The sequence below is a fragment of the Dasypus novemcinctus genome, chromosome 27 (assembly GCF_030445035.2).
Source record: "Dasypus novemcinctus isolate mDasNov1 chromosome 27, mDasNov1.1.hap2, whole genome shotgun sequence".
Taxonomy (NCBI): domain Eukaryota; kingdom Metazoa; phylum Chordata; class Mammalia; order Cingulata; family Dasypodidae; genus Dasypus; species Dasypus novemcinctus.
Genome location: NC_080699.1, coordinates 793,136 through 812,830, shown reverse-complemented (window position 1 = coordinate 812,830; position 19,695 = coordinate 793,136). Strand labels below are relative to the sequence as shown.

The 19,695-nt window shown below is 53.7% G+C and overlaps 1 non-coding gene across 1 annotated transcript; it reads left to right on the top strand.

Annotated features, from left to right (window-relative positions):
- The first annotated feature begins 3,860 nt into the window (after positions 1–3,860).
- LOC131276353 (U6 spliceosomal RNA) lies at positions 3,861–3,967 on the top strand. Its single transcript, XR_009183866.1, has one exon. It is a non-coding gene; the product is annotated as a U6 spliceosomal RNA (small nuclear RNA).
- The last annotated feature ends 15,728 nt before the right edge of the window (positions 3,968–19,695 follow it).

Below are 19,695 nucleotides of genomic sequence, written 5' to 3'. Positions count from 1 at the left end.
GGCAACGCAGGCACTCAGGGTAGTCTCACCTGCTGAGCATCATGAGGCTGACAGGTGTGGGAACCCGGGAACTCCGAAGAGCGGAGTCGCATGTGCAAGCTGTGTGACCGCAGCCAAGTTCCTTAGCCTCTCTGAGCCTAGAATCTATAAGAGAGGTTTAAGGGTGCTGTTTCTGTCACTGCACTTTTGAGGGATCAAACGCGATAAAACCTGTGCCCACGGCTGTGGTATTTGCAGCCACCTACTGCACAAGCTTCCAGCTCAGGGCTCTGCGCGCCAGGAGATGAAGAGGCTCCCTCCCCAGGCCCCCTCGGCGCTGACTTCCCGACAGTGCAAGCCTTGGGAACGGCCTGAGCTGCTCTCCGAGGGCCCCGTCTCCACCCTCCCTCCCTTTCCTCCTAAGATCTGCTCTTTTCTTGAAAAATCGATGCAACTGTATTCACTGCAGCAAAACCCGTGCCCGGGGCCAAGGACCCCGGAGGCTGCCAGCCGTGCTGCGCCGCCGCACGGCCTGGGAACCGGGCAGACCCCCTCCCACAGCCGCAGGAGGCCGCCCTTCCCAAAGGCCCGCCCTAACCGGAGCGGCAGGAAGGCGCCCCGAGCTCCAGGGCCCTGCCCGCTGGCCCCGAGGCTTACGTCACTTCTCGCGGAGCGTTTCCTCCGTGGACGGCGGTCCAGCACCTCCTGGAGGAGCGCCCAGGGTTAGTGCAGCCGTTCTGCGCAAATAACTTCCTGGGAGCCGAGGCTGGACCCAGAGAGAAGCCCCTGGTCCCACACATTGCGCCAGGCGTCCCCGGGGGAGGCCCCGGGCTCTCGCCCTGCGTCGGGACAGGGCAGGGAAAGCCGCGGCTCGAGGGCGGGAATCCCAGTCGAGAGGCCAGGAGGCGCTGGCGGGGCGCCCCCGACACGGCTGCATGTCCACCCCAGCTGCCACCACCATGGCTGCGTGTCCACCCCGCCAGCGGTGCCAACGCAAAGTCCCCAGGCACCTCCCCTCCCCTCGTGGTGCCTGCCGGAGCCTCATCGTGCCATCCAGGACGCGGACAACGCCAGCTCTGCTCCACAGACGAGGGACCAAGGCGGAGTCACGCAGCGGCCACACCATGGAGCAGGGGGCGACCCACCACAGGGCCGGATGGAAGAATCCGGAACGTTTCTAGAACCTCTGCTGCGAGCCAGGCTCTGCCCATCACCGTTGTCAGGCGTGTCACACTGTCTGCCCTGTGACTGCCCTCGATGTGCCACACTTGACCCGTCCAGCACAGCCACGCGGTCAGAGCTCCACTCACAGAGGAAACAGCCCCGGGCTCCCAGCCCTGAGGTACAGGCACTCCCTCCTTGTCCTGCCTGCGTCCCACTGCTCCTCACTCCCTCCAGGAGGGCCACCGTATGCTCTGAGAAGGCTCCCGGGCACAGGCACGCTGCCGCTGGCCCTGCCGCACGGCCGTGGCCACCAGCCTCCCGCTCTGCGTCCCCAGCGGGTAGGCCCTGGAGCTTGGCCTGCTTTCCCACGGCTTCCTAGGAGCCGGCCTCTTGGTAAGCACCTTACCTCTCCCAGGTGGACGGCGCGCCTGGTCGCCCTTCAAGCCACAGAGCAGTCATCCCACTTGGGGCCACCGCTCCTGGGCCCCAGCAGGGCCAGCTGTCCTCCTCTGTCCCCGAAACACGTCCTACATAACCACGGTGCACTCACACGTGGCACTGCACGGCGCGAGCTGCTCAGCGAGGGCCAGGTCTCCTCCACCTGGGGGGCCGTTTGAGATTGTTTATGAATTCCCAGAAGAGAGACAGGTTTGTGAACCTGTCTGCCCCTCTGGGCGTGAGCCCCTTTGATTGCACTAGATCCGGCTGAGATGTCTTTGATTAAGTCTTTGATTCTTATGTTAAGATCAGGGCTTGGATTCGGCCACGTCAGGGCGGTGTAACTCAGGCTGAGGCCCCACCCCTCGGTGGGCTGTATAAACGGACACTCACTCGAGAGACACACAAAAGAAGATACAGAAGAGGAGAGAGCTTGGGCGTCGTGGTTCTGCCCCGTGACAGAAAGGAAAAGGCCCACAGAGCTGAAGCCCCAGGAAGAGAGACAAACCCTGTGCCGGCGACAGGGAGATCGAAGGGAGCTGGGCCCTTGGAGCCTCAAGAGGAAGAGGAAGGAGAGGCCAGGCCGACGCCGCCCGCCATCTTGCTTCCACACGTGGCAACAGACTTTGGTGAAGAAGTAACCTTGAGTTGGACTCTTCAGGGCCTTGTAAGTATAAGCTTCTACCCCAAATAGACACCCTTTATAAAAGCCAGCAGCGTTCTGGTATTTGCTTCAGCTCGGCGCCTTCCGGCTGGCTAGTACACCTTGGCCTCTAGGTGCCTACCTAGCAGAGTCTGGCTTAAACTGGAGCTTAAGGGAAGCAGGCGTGGCTGTTAAGGGAAGCGGATGTGGCTCGACTGATAGAGCGTCCGTCTACCATCTGGAGGGTCCAGGGTTAGATCTCCAGGGCCTCTGACCCGTGTGGAGCTGGCCCATGTACAGTGCTGCAGAGCACAAGGAGCACTGTACCACACAGCGGTGTCCCCATGTAGGGGAGCCCCACGCACAAGGAGTGCGCCCGCAAGGAAAGCCGCCCCACATGAAAAAAGCGCAGTCCTCCCAGGAGTGGCGCCGCACACACGGAGAGCTGATGCAGCAAGATGAAGCAACAAAAAAGAGACACAGTTTCCTGGTGCCACATGACAAGAATGCAAGCAGACACAGAAGAACACACAGAGAATGGAAATAAAGAGCAGAAACAGGGGGGAAGGGGAGAGAAATAAATAAAAAATAAATCTTTAAAAAAAAAAGCATGCTGTTAACTGTGTATGTCCTATCAAGACTTCCCTAAGCAAAATTTTGTGGTGAACCAGGGGTTGACAAATTTTTTCTGTAAAGAGCCAGACAGTAAATATTTGAAGCTGTGCAGACCATATGATCTTTTGTCCTAACTACCCACCTGCCACTGTAGGGCAAAAGCAACCACAGAAACTACATGGAACTATATGTGAACATACGGGGATGGAGGAGTTTCAATAAAACTTTATTTGTAAAAACAGGCAAACCCACCAGATTTGATCGTGGCTATGACCTGTTGTCCCCTGAGGTCAACAGTGCCTGCTTTCCTTCCCTTCTACCTTTGCTTTCTCTTGGCCACTGTCGAGCATTCCCTTCTGAAAGCAATATCATGAGGCCCCAATACCAGGTACTAGGTGGAGCAAACGGATGGAAGAATGGACGGGGCAGAAGCAGCCGCAGTGAGAGGACGTGGCCCCGCCCTTCCATGCTTTCTCCCCACAAGGTGCGCACTGAGGTCTCAGCACCTCCAGCCCACGGCAGGGTAACGGCTGCCTGTGCAAGGGAACATCCAGATGAGCAGTGCCTCAGAGAGCTCAGCCTCTTCCCAGAAATCTGTGGGGCCCAGGCACCTGGTGCTCCCTGCTCAAACCAGGAGCATGCCGTGGCCTGCTCTGTGCCCTCCTGAGCTGCAGGTCAAGGGGTGACACCATCCACAAGGCGGTGGTGAAGACAGAGTGACCTTTGCCCGCCCAGCCCGGGTGGATCACCAGCTCCACCACCTCCCTTGCCTGCCCAGCCCGATGGATCACCAGCTCCACTGCCTCCCTTGTCTGTCCAGCCAAGCATCTGTCTCCTGCCTCTTACCCACCATGCTTTCTTCTGAAGGACAAGACTGCCAAGCAAATTACAAACCTCTGTAAATCTTCCTTTCCTCATCCATTAAATGTATTTTTCCCATCATCATCTGTATTAGCCAGAGTTCTCCAGAAAAACAGAATCACTGAGATGTGCACCTGTGTGTGTAAAAATTTATTATACAGTGCTTGCTTCAGCAGTACATATACTAAAATTGGAATGATACAGAGAAGATTAGCATGGCCCCTGTGTAAGGATGGCACACAAATTCATGACCTGTTCCATGTTTTTTTTTAAAATGAGGGCGAGTTTAGAATATCCACAGATTAACAGAAATTGAGAGAGTTTGTAACCAAGAGACCGGATTTGCAGGAAATACTAAAAGGTGTACTACAGCCTGAAAAGAAAAGACAGGAGAGAGAGGCCTGGAAGAGAGTCTAGAAATGAAGATTATATCAATAAAAGTAATTAAAAGTGTCAAAAGAGTAGTGAAAATAAAATATGGCAGATAAAACCGAAATATTCAGGAATAAACTTAACCAACAATGTAAAGAACTTGTATTCAGAAAACTACAACTCAATGTTAAAAAAGAAATTTTAAAAGGTCTAAATAATTGGAAGAACATATTGGAAGACTAAATATCATTAAGATGTCAAGTCTACTCAAATTGATATACAGATTCAATGCAATCCCAATAAAATTTCCACCAGTATTTTTAAATAAATGGAAAACACAATTATCAAATTTATCTGGAAAGGTGAAAGGGGTCCTGAAAAGGAAAAGCAACGTTGGAGGACTCTCACTTCCAGACTTTAAATCACATTACCTAGCTACGCTGGTAAAAACTGCCAGGTACTGGTATAAAGACAGACACATAGACCAATGGCATCAAATCCATGGTTCAGAAACAGACCCTCGCATGTGTGTCAAGTGGTATTTGACAAGCCCATCAAACCCACCTGGTCCATTCAACAACTAGTGCTGAGAGGACTTGATATCCATAGCCACAGGAAGAAAAGAGGACCCCTACTTCACACCTTATCCAAAAATTAACTCAAAATGAATAAAAAACCTTAATATATAAGCAAGAACCATAAAACTTCTAGAAGAAAATGTAGGAAAATATCTTCAAGACCTGGTGGTAGGTGGTAGATTCTTAAAGGAGATAAGAGGAGGACTGAGCGGACTGCTGATGCTTAATGTATGTAAAAGTTTTAATTAGCTTTACTGTAAAAGTGTGGAAATGTATAGAGTGGACGGTAACACATGGTGAGTAACAGTTAGTTTTATAAATGGGGATGTGGCTGAAAATGGTAGTCTAGGTATGTAAATGCCAATTGACAAAATGCTAGAGAATAATCTAGGAACTGAATAGCACAGTAAACCAAGAAGTGGATGAGAATTGTGCTTGATGGTACAAAAGCAAGAGTGTCTTTGTTAGCTAGAGCAAACTATTGCAGGGTGGTGGGAATGTGGAGAAGCATGGGGAAAACACAACTGGAGTGACCTAGGGACTGTGGTTAGCAGTAATAGTGTAATATTCATGCATCTATGCCAAAGAGGTACAGTGTTGATAATGGGGGAGTATGGAAAAAATGTGCCGAAAGTACGCTGTGGACCTGGTAATAATCTGATGATATTATCTCATAATCTGTAACAAATGTACCACCACAGTGTGCCGTGTTGATAGAGGGATGTCATTTGGGAATTCTTTACATGTACCTGGTTGTTTCGTAAGTTTACAACTTCTGTCATAAAAACATATTTTAAAAATAATATTAGGGTAGGTTGGGGGAAAAATACACCAAATATAAGATAAGAACTATAATTAGGGAAACGGACTTTGGCCCAGTGGTTAGGGCGTCCGTCTACCATATGGGAGGTCCGCGGTTCAAACCCCGGGCCTCCTTGACCCGTGTGGAGCTGGCCATGCGCAGTGCTGATGCGCGCAAGGAGTGCCGTGCCACGCAAGGGTGTACCCTGCGTGGGGGAGCCCCACGTGCAAGGAGTGCGCCCGTGAGGAAAGCCGCCCAGCGTGAAAAGAAAGAGCAGCCTGCCCAGGAATGGCGCCGCCCACACTTCCCGTGCAGCTGACGACAACAGAAGCGGACAAAGAAACAAGACGCAGCAAATAGACACCAAGAACAGACAACCAGGGGAGGGGGGGAAATTAAATAAATAAATAAATCTTTAAATTAAAAAAAAAAAAAAAAGAACTATAATTAGTAGCAAGATTTTGATAATATTCTTTCATAATTTGTAATAAATGTCTCATGACATTGCAAGGTGTTGGTGGAGAATTGATGTATGGGACCCCTGTAAAATGTCAAGCATGTTTGCTTTGTAAGTTCACAACTTTTACTATATACTTAATTTTTTTATATATGTTCATATATAAATGATATAAAGATAACAATAATAGGGTGGGTTGGGGGGAAAATACTTTTGTTAGTAGTAATATTTTGAGGATGCTCTTTAGTCATTAAAAATGTTTAACAACAATGCAAGGTATTGTGGTAGGGTGAGGTATTAGAGCCCTGTATGATGTTGTATATGTTTGTTTTATAAGTTCACAAATATTACTGTATACTTATTGTTTATGTATGTTCATGTATGAATGATAAGCTTCAATAAATTTTTTTTAAAAAGAAGTTTTGACTTTTATTATATGGAATTGGCTTAGGCAACCACAGATACTGGCAAGTCTGAACTCTGGCAGATGCAGTCTGGAACCCCCAGTAAAGGCGACGCTGAATTCCTTAGAGTTCCCCAGGAAAATCGGCTAGTTAGAAATTCCAGCAAGAGTCAATGCTGAAGATGACCCCCGAAATGCTCAGTTTTGGCTTTTAAGACCACTAGCTGACTGGATAAGGGATGACACACATTGCTGAAGACAATCTCCTTTGTTGATTGTAGATGCAATCAACTAATTATGGGTGCAAATCCCACCTACAAAATACTCTCGCAGTAACAACTAGGCAGTGCTTCACCAACAACAGGGTACTGAAGCCTAGCCAAGGCGACATGAAATTCACCAACAAACCACCAACTTCTTTTACATATAAATGAGGAAACACAGTGATTGTTGAAAGCAACTTGAGAAAATTTGGGTTTCCTAATAGCAGAATCTCAGAAAATTTACTGAAAGTGAGTGACCCAGAGGGAAAATATTCCAAGGTCCCGAGGAAAGCAGCGTATAACCTGGCTCAGTCCTGGGCCAGACACGCTGCCACTTTTCCAGCAAAACCTTCCCATGCTCTCCTGGGCAAATGGCTACTTGCCTCCCTCCCTCCTTCCATTTTTTCTTAGTACTGGGGCTGGGGATTGAACCCAGGGCCTTGTATGTGGGAAGCAGGCACTCAACCACTGAATCACATTGGCTGAGTTGGTTTTTTCATTGTTTTGCTTGTGTTCATTTTTGTATTTTTAGGAAGCACTGGAAACCGAACCCGGGACCTCCCTGTGGGAGGCGGGAGCTCAACTGTTTGAGCCACATCTGCCCCCTTTCCTTCTTTTTCAGTCCTTCCTTCCCCTCTTCCTTCTTCCCTTCTTTCCTTCTCTGTGTTCGGTCCACTCTGTGCCTTTCCACATGCCCTGTTCCAAGGCGACTGAGGCAGTGGCCGCGGGTTGCAGAGAGGAGGGTCAATGTGAGCCTTGCTGGAAGGTGGAGCTGGGAGGACCTGAAGACTGCGGGGTGGGGGCGGGGCAGCCAGGTTGGCCCGGGCACCTGGGGGTGCGGCGGCACCGCCGCGGGGAGCTCTTTCCCCACCCACACTGAGGGCCCCGCGGCCTGGAGACCTGGAGGGAGACCGGCTCGCGGCCACGCAGCGGGCGGGCGGGCCCTGGTGGCGGCGGGCGTGTGTGGGCCCCTGAGGAGAGGAGGAGGCGGCGTGCGCTAGGTGCTGGCCGCTGAGAGCTTGCTGAGTATCTCCTGCCGCAGTGCTTAATAATTCAGGACGTTGCTTTCTTTTCTACCCGCCCCGCCCCAGGTTTAGAATCTGTGACTTGTTCCAGTGGGGAGTGATCAGTCTCATCCAGACCCGGTCCCTGAGAAACAGCGTATGAAAGGAAGAGGACTTCTTGTATTAATACCTATTAAATTATCGTTGGAGCACAATTCTTTACTCTGGCAAAGTATGCAGAATAATTGAAACATTTAAAATTTCTTTTAATATTTGTAGCTATTGTTGCAGAATTTAAAAAAATAAAATTTTAACTTTGGGGAAAAAAAAACAAACCCTGGGCAATGACAAAAAGGGAGAGCTGCACAGAGGGAGAGAAAAAGAACTGGAAAGTCCAGGGAATATCAGGAAAGAGACAAAGCCACGAAAGCTGAGGACAGTCCATGTTTCAAGGAGTGTCCCTGGGCGGCCCGAAGCTGGACCTGAGTGCCCGGGGCGCCTAGAGCAGTGCTGGGGGTGCCAGGGGGACCCCAGGCCGCAGCAGCAGGGACTGCGTGGGGGGAGGACCGGTGCAGCGCATCCGCCTGAGGGGGAGCCCCCAGCTGCGCGCGTGGCCCCCCACGGAGCACGGGCCTCTGAAGACTCGTGGGCCCTGAGCGCGTCCCAGCGCTCGCCGCCGGGCACCGGGGGACAGGCAGGAGCGCAGCCGGCTCTGCAGGAACTGCGTGGGCTCAGCAGAGGCGCGGGCGCTGCACGCGCTCACTGGGCTTCCCTTGCCCCGCGCCCCCACCGCCACATCCCCCCTTACGGGGAGGAAACGAGGCCACAGACCCCGAACAGGGCCGAGGACACGCCTCAGTGCAGCGCAGCCCGAAGCCACGGCCACATCCCCTGCATCGCCCCACGCGCAGCGCCCCGAGGGGGGCAGCAAGGAGGTGCCTGCTCCAAGCCTACCCTGGAGCCCGGGTCTGGAGCTCTGGGGGGGCGCCGGCCCCAGGGGTCGCTGCCCCAGGCTCCCGCCCGCAGTGGGTCCCTCGCGGCCCGGCCGAGCGGAGTGCAGCGAGCAGCTTGTCGCCTCCGGGCACCCCCGCGGCACCCCCGCCACTTCCGGAGGCTCGTGGTGCCGTGGGCGGTCGTCTCCGCTCGGCCGCGCCAAGAATCGGCTCCCCTGTTCTCCTGAAGCCACCGCGGCCCCGAGGGACGCGGCCCAGTTCCCTGCCCGTCCCAAGAGCCGCGGGAGGACAACTCGGGGCTCATGGCGTCTGGTCTGTTTGACTTGGGGCCTGAAGGTCAGGGCTGGCCCAGCTGGGACGCCCTGTCTCCTTCGGACAGACAGGCAGACGCGCAGGTAAGCTGTCGTGGAGCCTGCGGGGCTGACTCTGCCTCCGGGAACCGAGGCTGGCCTCCCAGAGAAGGGGTTCGGCCTGGGCGGCGCCACGGCTGGGGGAGAAGGAGGGCGTCCCGGGAGGGGAGGCGGCTCGTGCAAAGGCACAGCAGCACCTCCGAGCAGGTGTGCCAGGGCCACGCCGGTGCGCGAGCTGGCAGGAACCAGAGCGGCCCGCAGGCTGGAAGCTGCACCTGCGGGCGGGAAGCGGAGCCCAGGACCCGCGAGCAGGAGGCCTTGGCGCTGAGCGCGGCCCACAGAACTCTGCTGAGCATCGACCAGGAGCCAGCGCTCTGCCGGGATCAGCAGGGAACAAAGCCGACAAAACCCCTGCTCTTGTCGAGCTGACATTCTAGAGGAAGAGACTCGAGAAATAAATCGCTATCCAGAGGCATTTCCAGGGAGTGTTATGAAAAAAACGGAGTAAAGGCACAGAGGGCCAAGCCCTGAGGCACCGCGGAGCACCCCTCGCATGAAGCTGCAGGATGACCCCGGGGTGGCTGGGAGCCCAAGCAGGGGCGGCACGCGCCAGGCCCTGAGCGAGGGCAGGCTCGACGGCTCAGGACGTCAAGAAAACCAGCTTGCCTAGAGGTGTGAGAAGGGGGGAGAGAGGAACAAAGCACGGACAAAGCGACATGAGGCTGTGAGACCCTGCTCCAAAGCCACTGCTGGCCTCCGCCCCCGCTGGAGCCTGCCTGTGCAGCCGCGGTGTGCAAGGGGCCACAGGCCCACTCCCCACGGGGTCCCCACGGCCCCGTCTACCTCATCTCACAAGGTCTCGGGCTGGTCCCCCTGTGGGACTCAGCGAGCCTGGGGTGTCAGGGAGGATCCAGCAAAGGAACAGAAGAGTCAGGAATTGCTGATGCCAGGGGGTCCATCAGAACCAGAGTCCAAACGAAGAGTGGGCGCCACCACCAGTGGGTACCACCACGAGTGTGCACCACCACGAGTGTGCACGAGTGTGTACAGCCCGCAGGCAGGTGCTGCCACAGCCACGCCGGCACCCGGTAGGTCAGGGCCTGCTCTGCCCCACACACACCTGGAGGGTCCCCTCAACTCTAGCCCACACCTGGTTACCGAGGGATAGCTTTGAGAATCTGAGAGTTTCATACAGATGCTTCATTTAAATAAATGTAGTCATTGTGTAAGTGGGAATTACAAGCTTTTCTAGAGAATTTTAATACTCTTTATTCATGCTATAAAACAGCCCAGTGTGTGTAGTCACTCAGTAATTTGCCTACAACCTGTCGGACGTACCAGCCCCAGTTCTGGCCTTTGAGAACCTTCTCCTCTGGGCTTAAGAATTCAGCCGTGAGTCCTGATTTAAACGCATTTCTGAGGACAGACAGCAGGCAGAAGACAAGGGCGGGGAAACGAAAGGGGTCCCTCAGGCTAACCAGCTCTTCTTCCTCCCACTTCCTCAGCCCCAGACTGAGCAAAGGCCAGTGGACCTATCTAAAGACAACGACTTACGTGTTTAAGGCTCCTTGGGCAAAATGCTGGAAACCAGAAAGAACCTTGCAAGTCACATATTTTAGTGCCTTATTTTAAAGAGACACGAGCCAGACGCAGGGCACGGTGCTAGCTGGTGGCAGGCGAGGGCCGACCGCGGGCCTCCGGCTCTCGCCGCGGAAGTTAAAGGCCCGACTTGGGGCGGCAGGTCGAGCAGGCCGCGCTGCAGGTCAGAGCTGCGCTTGGTCTGGGCACAAGGAGAAACCTCCAGGGACCCGGGCAGGACCAACAACTCACCAAGCTCGTCTGTGAGTCAGTGTCCATCCATTTGCCCCGGGAGAAACACTCCCGCCAGGAAGGGAAAAAACACCCGCCTCCTCCCTCCTGTCCCCAGGAGGGGCCTAAGGTCTGGTTAGAAACCAGCCCTGCAGCCGCGCCGCTGGGGACGCGGCAGCCAGTTCAGCCCCCACGGCCCGGGGAAAGGCGTGGGGCGCCCGGCCTGGGCCTGGCTTGTGGGGCGTGAGAGCATCGGATCAGCGGGAGGCCGGGCGCTCTCCAGCCCGGAGCTGGAAGCCACGCGGCCAGAGGCTCCCGCCGGAGCTGACGTCGAGCACGCGACCCCAGCAGGGGCCGCTCACCACCAAATCCCAGGACGCAGGTTCTCCCAGGACGCAGGTTCCCTCTCGCGAGGTCCCTGCCACCACCCGGCCCGCATCGGGGTCACTGGGGGCGGGGCTGCCCGCGCGCTGCACCAGGAGCCGGCGGCTTCAGGAGGCCACACGCCCCAGGACCCCAGGCCCCCCAGCCGTCTCCTAGAACCCCCGCCTGCTCCCTAAGACATCGCCTCCAGGAGCGAGGACACAAGTGGCCACGTCTCACGCCCAGGCTGGGCGATCTCCTTGGCTAGAAATGGGGTCCCCAGAGCCTCCCATCAGCAAACGCCTTTACAGCCGCCTCGCAGGTGGGGAAGTTTTCGTGGAGTTCAGTTTCCCCTTATGGCTCTCTTACTCCTGCCCAGAGCCCTGCCGTGCCATCGTGCACCTGCCGTGCCATCGTGCACCTGCCGGAGGAAACCTGTGGAGCCCATTGCCGGCCCTGGTCCACGCGGCAGAGCTGCACCCCCAGCGCGCCCCGAGCCGGGGAGGAAGGCGGGCTCAGTGGAGCAGGGGAGCAGCAGGGCGGGGGGACGCATGAGGCTGGGGGCGTCCCTGAAGCCACAGAGGCCAGAGGCTGCCGGACAGACGGCCACACAACGGTGGCTCACATGATGCTCACAGCTCTGGAAGCAGAAGCCCAGAGCGGGGCTGTCGGCAAAGCCAGCCCCCCAGAGGCTGCAGGGAAGGAGCCGCTCCTCCAGCTCCCAGTCCCGGGGCTGCCTGCGCCCCCTCCCCCGTGGAGCGACCTCCGTGGCTGCCAGCAATCCCCCCTGGAGCCACCCTCCCCCCGTGGAGCAACCCCCCCATGGAGCGATCCTCCCCCGTGGAGCGACCCCCCCATAAAGCTAGCCCCCCGTGGAGCGACCCCCCCATGGAGCGACCCTCCCCCGTGGGGTGACCCTCCCCCCATGGAGTGATCCTCCCCCCCCACGGCTGCCAGTGACCCTCCCCCGGGGCTGCCTGCTCTCCTGGATTGGTGGCCACACCGCTCGGGCTCTGCCCCTCTCCAGAGCCCCCTCCCTCTGACACGGGGGTGCATTTAGGACCCCCCAGCCACCCAGGATGAGCAGCTCAGCTGCAGGGCTTTAGCGGAGTCACTCCTTTTGCCGTATAGAGTAATTATCACCCTTTTTCAATACAAAACAACGTCCACAGGCTCCAGGAAGTGCCTCTATCCCGGCACTTCTCCAGCCACCACCAGGTAACGTTTGAATTGGCCTTTTGGGGTGAAGAGAAGTTTGCCAGGTGGAAAAGGGCAGAGGGTCTTCTGGGCATGTTCAAAGGCCGGAGGCCGACACGTGCCAGCGCCCCGGGGCCCCCGGTGTGGCGCAGCAGGAGGGCACCAAGCAGGACAGCAGCGAGGCTCGCGGGCAGGGGCTCCAGCAAGTCTCGCAGGCAGGGGGCTCCTGAGGGGCCAGGGCCGCAGCGTGTTGGACACCCGCCCACCCTCACCCCCAAGCGTGGGCTTCCCCTTTTCCACCCCCCATTGACCCTCAGGTCCAATACCCCCGCGTGGAGCACAGGGCTTTGGGGCCGGCTCTGCCAGGGGGACTGCTCAGCCAGGGCCCGGGCGCGAGCGCTGAGGTGACGGCCGATCCGCCAGGGCTGAGGCCTGTGGGTCTAGAACCCCCACTGTGGCTTTCTGGATTCTCCACTGGCCAGGGGGTAAGTCAGGGCGTGGTCCTGGAGCAGGGAGGGCCTCGGAGGCTGCCCTCTCGAAGCCGGGGGCGCTCTCGGTGGCCCCATGGACACAGCCGCACCCCTGCTCGCCAGCTCGCGCGTCTCCCGCCCCAGCACGCCAGCGTCCTCCTCCTTCCCCACGAGGCTGGACGAAATGCGTGGGAATGGCGCCACAGGCTGCACACACTCACCCCCGTTTGACAAATTAGAAGAGTGAAGCAGAGGGACTGCGCGCCCCGAGTCACACCGCGCTAATGTCAGGGAGGAAAGCGCGTTCAGGAGTATTTGCCAGCCTCAGGCAGAGACAAGCGCCCTCCTCCAAGCGAGGACCCCATCTCACCGTGGAGGCACCCCAGGGCCGCAGCCCCGACTGCATCGGCCCTAGGACGCCCGGACAGAGGCCGGACCCGCACGAGGCCCAGGCCCTGCCTTCCGGGATCAAGCTCCCTCCCACGGAGAAAACGGCTCCAACTCCCTGATCACAGTGAGCTCCCCACCTGCCCCAGGGCACCTGGATTTCCAGCTTGCACGCCATCTCTTCTCTCTTTTTTCCCTTTCAGACCTGAAAAAGCTAAAATAGCCAGAAAACCCGTGAGCAGAAAGCCCTGTGCTCCAAAGTCCCCGCCCACCCCCCAGCTCCCCAGTCAGAGCCCCACAGAGCTCCTGGGCTCAGGTCCGTGCACTGCTCCGGGGTCACGCTCCTGCCCCCCAAGCCCAGGCTGCCCCCCACGCTCAGGGGTCACGCTCCTGCCGCTCAGCCCAGCTGCCCCCCACGCTCAGGGGTCACGCTCCTGCCGCTCAGCCCAGCTGCCCCCCATGCTCAGGGGTCAGGCACACAGCGCGGGCCTCCCAGGCGTGGAGCCCAGGCTCTGAAGCCAACAGGCCCCATGGCTTTGCCCCAGTTCGGTAATGGACGAAGATGGGGGAAGACTTCCCGTGGTGCTTGCCTCACCATCACACTCAGTCAGCAAATACTAATGGGGTTTATACAGAGAACAAGGGCCCGTGCCGGCCACTGGCTCAGACATTAGAAAAACTATCCAGTTACTCACCCAATCGTACAACAAACATTCGCTGAACGCCTTCTTCCAGGGAGACAAATAAGCCTCGCTTAGGGCCGACACCAACTCATCAGCTACTCGGCTTTGAGAACTGGAGGCCTAGTCTAGGCTTGAGGAGAAAGAGTGCTGCAGTCGATTACCAATGTCTGCCATGAGTGCAGCCTCAGGCACTGGTCGCACACGTACTGTGTAGGCACTAATAAGTCACATTTTCTGCCCAGATATTGTAGGACTATTTCATTCTTTAGAATTGTAATGGGGCAGATGAATGGCTCGAGGGTGTCTTGGATTTAGTGTCCCACAATTTGTGTGCTTGGGAAGCAAGTAGTCTGCTCTGGCACCTCCAATAGAATATTTGGGCCCTCTTTATTTACCAGGGATGCGCCTGTAAAAGCCAAGTCCCCACTGCCCCCCACCACTGCCCAGAGCTTCTGGCTCTGTTCCACTGCAGATGCTGCCCTCTGGGCTTCTGGCCGCCCAGGGCACCGTGGGGGCATGTACTGTGCAGTCATCTCTCCAGTGGTTTTGCTCAGTGGCCCTTCTGTGACGTCAGTGGTGGGAACGACACCTTTCAGGAATGGCATGCTGGGGTGAGGAGCAGCCACGGTCTTGGGCCAGTGCCTTGCGCCTAAGGCGCTACAGCTGAGGACCCGAAGAGCTTGTGCTCCAAGTGTCACTGTCTGGTAGCAGGGGCCAAGTGCTTCTATTTGTACCTCATGTCTTATTCCCCTCTCCCCACTGGCTCCCCAAATCAAAATCTCGAAGAGATGATAAGGCGAGGCCACCTTAGAGTCAACCCAATAGCCAGTCAGTGCCTTGACCTCAGTAGCCACAGATATGAAACCCTCCACTGAGGATACTCTGAGGCGCTGCTTTGTCCTGGGATAAGTGCTGTGGGAAGAGAGGGCAGTACAAAAGAAGGATGAAAGAGCATGCTTGTCACCAACGAACTTACAATCTAATTGGGGAGTGTCAACGGGTAAATTCGGTGTTGGACAAATACGCTGAAATCATTAGTCTCTTGGTGTGCATTTATTTTCCTAAAGTAACATGAAGGAAACCCAGCACCAACTGATCAAGAAAGAAAAGACCTGCTCCTCTTCCCATTCCCTTTTCTTTCCCTGGCAGATCACATCCATCCTGACGGTGTCCAGAAACTTCACCTAGACGTGAATAATCCCAAAATGTCTACCTCCAGCCCAAACCTTCCTCTGAATTCCTAACTCAAATATCTAATTGCCTCCTTGAAACACCTCTTGAACATCTCCAACATTTCAATATTACTACACCCACCACTCCTGATGCTCTCCCACAGAGCCCCTCTTTCCATCACCCCATCTCAGGTGGCACCTAGGAGCGAGCTTGGTTCTCCGCTCTTCTTTGCTCCCCACGTCCAGTCAACCAGCAAATGCTGCCAGCTCTACCTGGGCAGTAGACCTTGAGTCTGCCCACTGTTCTTCACTTAGTGTGTCATCACCAAAGCCCAAAACTGCCTCAATTCCTCCAACAGTCCTCCACCAAGTATCTGAATTCTGCTTGTGCCCATAAATCTTTTCACCATGAAGTCAACCAAAGGGATTTTTGAGGTGCTCGGGAGGCCAGGAAGTCTTTTTGGGAATTTACAATCCCATTGGGAACTCAGTGGCTGCAGGTACAGATACGGGTGAGAGTAGTGATAGAGCAGAGATATCCAATTATATCCAGCCCTGTGAGGTATGGCCTGGAAACCCATCCCGTTTTCTCTTTGTCCAGTTAATGCTCACTGACTCCAAGTCTCCCTCAGGATACTTGGCTTACACACTGTTTCTTTTTACTGTTCAGTGTTCTCTCTGCTGCTACTCGCAAAACCAGACGACTCCAACTGCCCCCTGAAGACTTCTGTAGCTCTTAGATCTCCCTTTTCTATAATAACAATTATGATATAACTATAACATATGGCCTAATGTGTGGCAGGTGCTATGCTATTATTTTACCTAATACAACCACTTTATGCTATTGATACTAGTTCTAGCCTCATTAACACATAAAAATTTCTGAAGTACAGAACATTTAGGAAACCACTTGTATTAGTCAGCCAAAGGGGTGCTGATGCAAAATACCAGAAATCTGTTGGCTTTTATAAAGGGTATTTATTTGGGGTAGATGCTTACAGTCACAAGGCTATAAGGTGTAAGTTACTTTTCTCACCAAAGTCTGTTGCCAGGTGTTGGAGCAAGATGGCTGCCATCGTCTGCAAGGTCCAGCCTTCCTCTTCCTCTGAAGCCTCCGTGGTCCTAGCCTCTTCCAATATCAGCTGTGCACTGGGATAAGTCTCGTCTCCCTCCCAGGGCTCATTTCTCTCCAGGCTCAGCTGCTTTGTTCTCACCGCAAGGCCAGCTGTAGGCTTTCAGATGAACAGTGCTCTCTCTTTCCAGGGCCTCTCTCCTTCCTCGTTTATCTGCTTCTCTGTGTTTACTTCCTGGGGCTCCACTATCAAAAACTGCAACTCCCCTGCCTTGCTGCTTTCTCTGTAGTCCTGCCCACCAAGGGGCAGGGACTCAGTGGCCCAATCAAAACCTCAATTGTTATTTAATCACATAAAAGCGAAACCTCTGGATCTAATACAATCTAATGTACCCAGAGGAACAGACCAGTTTACAAACATAATCCAATATCTATTTTTGGACTTCATAAATAATACCAAACTGCTACATCAATCCAGAATTCCTTCGCGAGGGTGCTCGAATGGGGACTTGAAAGCCCAAGCACCGCACCGCTCCTCTAGACCCTTCCAGCAGCTAAAATCTCGTATCCCAGGTTCTCTCTTGACATGGTTCTGTCTGCATCCACAGCGCCTTGCCGAGACCTTGTGCTATTCAAGGGCAAAGACGGCCTGTTTAACCCTCTCCCCACCACTGGGAACATACAGAAGTCTGTTTTTATGAAGATGAGAGGACTAAGTTCCTTGAACTTTGTAATCTGCTTATTACACAAGCACTTTTTAGATTCTTGTAAATAGTCCCTCCCTCCCTTTTAATCCCTGTCACTGGCTAAAACCGAGGCTAATTTCCCCTCTGAGCACTCAGCCCACCCGGCCACCTGCCAAGCAGCTGAGAACGGCGTCCTCCAGACACGATCTTGTCCTCCTTCCCGCGGGGCCCTGGCTGCGGACGCTGTGCTTTGCCGTGGCTACGGTGTCAGTGCATTCGGTAGCATCTTCTGTGGTATGTTTCCAAAAAAGACAGGTCAGTGCTGCTAGAATTAGCAATTTTCAAGAAACTCCCCCTGACCAGCTCCCCTGTGTCCCTGCTGCCCCAACCCCAGAGTCCCAAAGGTGGATCCTCTAAGCCAGTGTGGAGCACCTTTTGAAATGTAGAACTTCGTTTACCACTTCCAGCTTGACCTTCTTCCAGGTGAACATAACTGGCTTCTGACAGCCTGAAGAAATCACAACTGATTGACGATGAAGGAGAGTTCTCCAGGTTCAGAAGAACTGGATGTGGTGGACGTCAGTTCCCAGAACTCTTACAAGTTGAGGAAAAAAGCCTCCAACTTTCCTAACAGAGTAGATTTTTATAGAAGGACAACAGTTTTGAAAATATCATCTGTGTTAGAAGCAAGATTGCTTGGGGAAGATTGTTTTCCACATGATCTCCAAGACTAAAACATGAAGCCATAGAGCTGTAGGACATACAAGTAGTAGTAATAATAATTGAAGGTAAAATGGTTTTAGTTTTTACTATACCCCAAGCACTGTGCTAAGCACTTTATCTGCATTATTTCGGTCAGTCTTCTAAAGTAAGTAGCAATACATCCTGCATTTTACAGGTGAGGAAACCAAGGCTTAAAGAGACTCCGTATCTTGCCCAAGGTCAATGAGTCCAGGTTTTGAACTCAGATTTATATTCTTCATCTTCTTTCAGTGTTTGTCAAAGTTTATTGTTTCGACACTAGTTCCACGGATTTTAATGTGTTACTCATTTACAAACACGGGGTTTCTGTGTCACACTAATCTGAGATACTCTGGATTAAACAGTTTAATAGGGCCTCCTTCCAGAGGGCACGGCTTGGTGAGCAGACAGCGCTCCACACAGGGAGCAGAGTGCAGGCTGGGTCCCAGAAACAACCCGCTCGGCTGGACGGGGCGGCCAGCGGATGGCGCGATGGCTGCTGCCCGCTAGCCCAGGCTGCCCCCTCAGCTCCTTCAGCTCCCCCCACCAGGGCCCGATGGAGAACCGCCTAGAAGAGAAGACACGCTAAGTACCTGCAGCCCACATGGCACTGTGTGAGCCCCTTGCCCGCAGCCCGCAGCTCTACAAACCTGTGGTGAAGGAACTGGGCTTAGGGTTGTCTTGGGGACAGTCAGTTCATCAACTAGAATAGCTCTATTTGATCAAAATTCTGTTTCCCAGGAAGAAAAGTATAGCCAAAGCATCAACTTTTATCAGCGTTTCCTCGCTGAAACACCCTCTTTGTGCAGTGGTGGATTTGACACAAAGGAGGAGAAAGGTTTTCTGCTTTGGGCAACAGTTCCTCCTGTAGCTCTTCCTTTGGTGAGTGAAACAAGCTCATTGTTAAAGACACCAAAGCGCAACCTTCTGTGGGCAATAAAGTGCGGGGCAGGGGTGCTGAGACGCCCGCCCCCGGAAGTGGCTCTGCTCATAAACAAGCAGCTCTCTGTTTCTGCACTCTAGAAGGGCCTCGGAGGGCGCGCAAGCCTCCACCAACACTCAAACGTGGGTCCAGCCATGGAATGATTCATTAACCCACTAAAAAGTGTTTACAGTCAGAAAACAGCTCTCTGAAACTAAGGAGAAACAACCGTCAAGGCTAATGTAAGTCTACTCTTAAGCAACGCAACAATTATCCTGAGTTCCCACAATGTGCAAAGCAAAAAAGTCTGGAGAAAGGAGGGTTGGAGGGCCACAGTTCTAGCAGAAACAGTTGAAGCAGAGAGAAAATCTCAAGCAGAGACGGGGAGCAGGTCTTTTTAGATTCCTTACTCTCTCAAGAGAAACCACAAACTTTTCAGACGACAGATGACTGGCTTTTAAGAAAAAAAAACTCACTGTGTGAATATTCAAAATTGTTTTTATGTCAGGATACAACAATGTGTCTATAGGATGATATAGACTTCAATGGAAACATGAAAAAAATAACTCCCCATAGTGAGTTTAGAAATTTTTATTTCGTTCTTTACACTTTTATATTTTCAAACTTTCTAGAATAAGCATGACTTTTATAATTACAAATATATGTGAAAAAAAGTGATTTACTATTTTACTGAAACCATCTAGAAAACCCATATGTCTGCAATGGCTGGTGAAATGCTATGGCCATTCTGACACTGACCAAGAGAAACATCTTGTTGCAAGGCTCATTGACAAACCCACATCCAGTAATTTTCCCAAGTCAAATGGGCAGAAAACAATATTGAGAGAGAGAGAGATGAATTAAAGGGATTGGGGGAAAAGGAAGCTAGCATAAATAACTCTGGAAAATGATTTGACTGGAAACGGTAAGACTAAATCCAAAGGGAACTGTGCATAAGCACTGGATCCAGTAGGCAAAGTAGTTTCTCATGGCATATGGGCTATGAAAGCTGCTGAGCATGTGTACTGGGGTAGAATGGGGATGGCGGAAGGTAGAGAGAGAAGATACAGATAAGCAAGGCGGAAGGCTAGAATTACCTACATGGTACTGGATTAGGGTCAGAAACATCAGTATGAATGCGTGTATAGCTTATTATAGATACATATGGATAGATACAGAAAGACAGACATGTGTGCATGCATGGGTGATTATACATACGTATATTTCCCAGCTCTGTCTGCTGAAAGGGTCTAGCAGCAGTGGCATCCCAGTAGCAGTGCCAGATCCTGGTTTCTAATGCCATTGCCAATC